This window comes from Ursus maritimus, unplaced genomic scaffold (genome assembly GCF_017311325.1).
Source record: "Ursus maritimus isolate PB19 unplaced genomic scaffold, ASM1731132v1 scaffold_171, whole genome shotgun sequence".
Classification (NCBI taxonomy): domain Eukaryota; kingdom Metazoa; phylum Chordata; class Mammalia; order Carnivora; family Ursidae; genus Ursus; species Ursus maritimus.
Window position 1 is genome coordinate 36289 of NW_024424131.1, and position 4682 is coordinate 40970.

Sequence of the window (4682 nt, forward strand, 5' to 3'; positions counted from 1 at the left end):
AAGAAGGAAAGCCTAAGAACCGGCTCAGCAAATAATAATGCTTCCCATCTACAACATGCAGAGGACAAATGGCCGTGTGGTAGCTTACACCAATCATTGGTTTTGTATCACAGTGATAACACAGTAACAGCTCAATATGAGGTAAGTATGTGTGGTGGCAAACACAAGTGTTACAGAGTATAAAGAACAGCACAGCACATGTGTAATGAAGTTCTGGAAACTTTGCTTTTTTTTTTTTAAGATTTTATTTATTTGAGAGAGTGAGCGAGAATGACAGTGAAAACGAACTCGAGCCACAGAGGAGCAGAGGGAGAGGCAGAAGCAGACTCCCCACTGAGAAGGGAGCCCGAAGTGGGGCCCGGTCACGGGACTCCAGGATCATGAACTGAGCCACAGGCAGACGCTCAACCGACTGAGCCACGCAGGCGCCCCTGGAAACTTTCCTTTAATGGAGGTTGGATGTTCACTGGGTACGGAGGGAATGGGGAACTAGGAGAAGAGGTCAGAGAAAGCATCCCCAGCAGGGACAAGAGGTGAATGATGCCCCAGACGAGGAGGAGCTACAGAGAACTGCTGGCAGCAGGCGGATGGTCTGTCCTTCCTCACATGGGAATGAAGCAGAGCCGGTAGGGGGGTGGCAGACGGCCAAACCCACTGGCAATTGGGGTGGTATCGATGTCCTTTAGGTCGACCAGAGATTTCAGAGTAAATTTCTGTAAAATGTTGGTCAGGAATAAAAACAGCTCCATACGGGCCAGTCCTTCTCCCACACACAATCGTTTTCCTGAAAATAACAAACAGAAGGGACCTGTTGCTTGAACAGTATGTTTGGAACTGCCACAAGAACTATGTCACAAGAAGTATCTGACGAATGACTGAACTGATGGAGGGCTGGAAGGAAGGTTAGACGGACAGATGAATGCTTGCTATTCTCCTAGTGTCTTCACGACAATCCTTCATTCAACAAGTATCTATTGAGTAGCAGGCCTACATCAAGCACGTCATTATGTATTTCCACACGACAACTGCTCTGTTCCCTGTCTGACAGTCCCTATCTCTCTTTCCATCCTCCACACACTCTATTCTCGGTTCTAGCCATACCCACTCTTCAGCAATCTCCAACACACCGTGACATCTCCAGTTTTACCTCATGCTGTTCCCTTCGGTTAAGAGGCACGTCTCTTATACTTCTTTCAGGACCTATGTCTTACGTCATTTCCTCTCTATAATCCCTGTGATCCCCTCGGGCAGGAGAATCGTGCCCTCTCTGGGTTTCCTCAATTAAAACATACATAGATAAATGAATAGATCAAGAAATAAACATAGATAGATAAGTAAAAACTCTTCGATTAAAACACAGATCCTCACCATGAATCATAATTTTCTGTTTACTATTTTTCTACCATGCTAAAATGTGCATTCCTAGTAGGGAAGGCTCAGTCCTTGACATCTTGGTATATACAGTACAAGACACAAAGCTGGCATCAGAAGCCATCAGATAAATGAAGGTGACTCCATGGCCAGAGACCCAGCACACACTATAGATGTGGAGACCCAATATCCAAGATACCTGATCTTGCGTGGAGGATAATCAGGTGCCTTGGAATCACTGCAGGGCATTCTGCCACTTTCCCAAGATTTCCTTGATGCCATGGTTAGTTGGCTGGTTCTGATCTCCTCAATCGATAGAAACGTCCTGCTCCTGTGGTCCCCCTTGTGAAAGTGCCCCGTCTTCTCTTCTTTCCCTCGCTCCCTGTCCCCTGTGAGGCAGCTCAAATTCCCTTTCTGCTGTGGTAGAATGTTGCTTATTCCAGTTGATGCCTCACTGTGGAGCAGGAGTGAACAGGAAGGAGCCAGCTTCCTCTTCTGCTTTCCCGAGCGGCCTGGGCTTTCTTCTCCCACAACACTAGTCTTACTAGATTATAATGATCTGTTTACTAATCTGCTTCCCTAACTAGAGTATGAGCCTCTTTGGTGTCTATGCTGTGCTTGTGGATACTTGTCACCCTAGAGCTCACTCTGGGGAGTAAGGGATATCACAGAGAAGATACTTTTTTTTAAAAGATTGGATTTATTTATTTGAGAGCGAGTATAAGTGGGGGCGGGGGGAGTGGAAGGGGGCAGAGGGACAAGGAGATTCCCACTGAGTGGGAAGCCCAAACAAGGCTTAATCGCAGGACCCTTAGATTAGGACCTGAGCCAAAGTCAGACACCTAACTGGCTGAGCCACCCTGGCACCCCACATAGAAGATACTTAACTCAGAGGTGCCTGGGTGGCTCACTCGGTTACGCATCTGGCTTCAGCTCTGGTCATGATCCCATCAGGGTCCTGGGATGGAGTCTACATCAGGCGCCCTGCTCAGTGGGAATCTGCTTGTCCCTTTGTCCCCTTCCCCCATGCTCAACAGGGAGACTACTTCTCCTTTTCCCTCTGCCCTCCCCCTGCTTCTGCTTCTCTCTCTCTCTCTTTCAAATAAATAATTTTTTTAAAAAGATACTTAACTCAAAATTGAGGAGTTATATACCTTTCTCATGGCCAGGGAGTAAAGTCTAAATGAGTTTCATCTGCTGCTAAGAGGAGATCTTGGTAGCTCAGTGATATATCTAGAGGCAGAATTTAATGAACCTATACTCTAGCTTCCTTACTTTGGAAGAACTCCGTCACCCATGCAACGTTCCAATAATGACGATGTATGCTGAGTGCGGCAAAGTACATGGGCATTGGGAGTGATGTTTCTGGTCATGGACAAAGAACAATTCTACTCATCCCAGAGCAGGCACCATGTAAGTTTCAACTGATCCCCCCAAAATATTTCGTCCCCTTCAGCACCTAAGGGATGTAATTTTTATTACCTGCGGAGAAGGGCATGAAGTAGTCACTCTTCTTAAAGTTGCCGCTATCATCCAGGAAGTGGGCAGGGTTAAATGTCTCCGGGTTGGGGAATTCTTTGCCGTCATGTAGCACAGAAGTCAGTGATGTTAATACTCTTGTGCCCTGGAATGGACAGATGAAGATAAACTGGGTTATAAAGAAGTTGTAGAGCTGGAAGAAATGTGGCAAATCACTCAGTTCAATCTTTTGATCTATACGTGAGTAATCCCAGGTCCAAAGAAGGGCAAGGGCATTTCCACCCAGACAGACTAAGTAATAAACAAGGATGAGATTCAGGACAGTGCTAGTCAGGATGCTAACATGGCCCCCAATAGGGTCTGAAACACTGACTCCTTGGTTACTTGGGCGCCACACCTCTGAATCCTCTCCACTGATCACAATGTTTGGACACTTGTGTCTGTCTCACTCTCTGCTCTATTTCATCACTTCGATGTTCATCCATCTCATGTGGGTTATGGCACAGCAGGGGTCTGCTTGAGATTCTGTCTCTCCTCTCCCTCTGCCCCTCTGCCCACTCACACACTCTCTCTAAAATAAATAAATCAAATCTTTTAAAAAATAGAACAATAAAAATATGGAGGAACTCTTTGTTAGAGATGAGTCCTAGCTACACACACACACACACACACACACACACACACACACACATACACACAAAGTAATTTTTCAAGAATTCAAGTAAAGATCATTAATTAGGGGCGCCTGGGTGGCTCAGTGGTTAAGCATCTGCCTTCAGCTCAGGGCGTGATCTCGGCATTCTGGGATCGAGCCCCACATCAGGCTCCTCCGCTGGAAGACTGCTTCTTCCTCTCCTGGAATTTCAGATTGGTAGATGGTGTGATGAGAGGTTCTGAAGTGCGTGTTGGCAAAGAGATTAGATGGATGGGAAAGGGAAATCCTCACTGAGTGGAACCAAAAATGGATTTGGACAGACGTAGAGTTGGATGTTGGTGTCTGTCAAGTATCTGTAAACCTGAATGTTGGCATGAAACGTTTTGATTTGATCAGGTAGATGTATGAGCTAGAACAAGAGTGGAATGCAAATAACTATTGGGGAAAATTATCCTGGGAGTCCTGTAGAATGATCTGTATGATAAGAATGGGAGCCAAGGACCAACTGTGAGATTTTTCATTTCTTGACTTTGGTTTGATGAAAGTCTGGACCATGGAAATACAGAGGATCCTGAAATAAAATCAAATTGTCCATCTCGTCACATCTCAGAGATGTATAGAGACAGGTTTTAGTTGGTGGAGAGGATAAGTAGCGACTCTATGGGGAATTTTAATAATAAAAACAGATATCGTATTTGAGAAATTGAATCAAAGAGTGAAAGATTCAGGTAGTAAATCTGAATCGTGAATTTGCTGAGTGATAGGGTCAAGCTGGAAATCGTGTGCCAGAAGTAATATAGATGCCACAAGGACACTTGTATAGATGCAACGTCCTCCTTGAACTGGAGAGAGGCAGAATCCAAAATGCAATGTAAAGAGCTAATTCTAGAGAAGGGAATTCCTTCACCCGAGGCCACCATTACTTTATGCAATCACTTTGTAGCTCTGGGCAGAAATGAGAAACCAGTGAGTAGGCTGAGATGGCAAGGAGTCGAAGATGCTGATGAAGGTGATTGTCAAAGAATTGTCCCTGGATTTCAGGTGGACTGCTCAAATCACGTATTCTAGGTGGAATGAAGTGAAGAAGGTGGTGGAATGGTTTGACAAAACTGGAAGATGAACCTCTACTTTCTCTGCTGTTAGGGCAATGATTTTTATCTTTCTGGTGATCAGCTGA

At 45.3% G+C, this 4682-nt stretch overlaps 1 long non-coding RNA gene across 1 annotated transcript; it reads right to left on the reverse strand.

Annotated features, from left to right (window-relative positions):
• Positions 1-226: 226 nt before the first annotated feature.
• On the reverse strand, positions 227-3686 carry LOC121103209. Its single transcript, XR_005835359.1, has 2 exons — positions 2854-3686; positions 227-784 (listed from the first exon to the last, which is right to left on the reverse strand). It is a non-coding gene; the product is annotated as an uncharacterized LOC121103209 (long non-coding RNA).
• Positions 3687-4682: the final 996 nt, after the last annotated feature.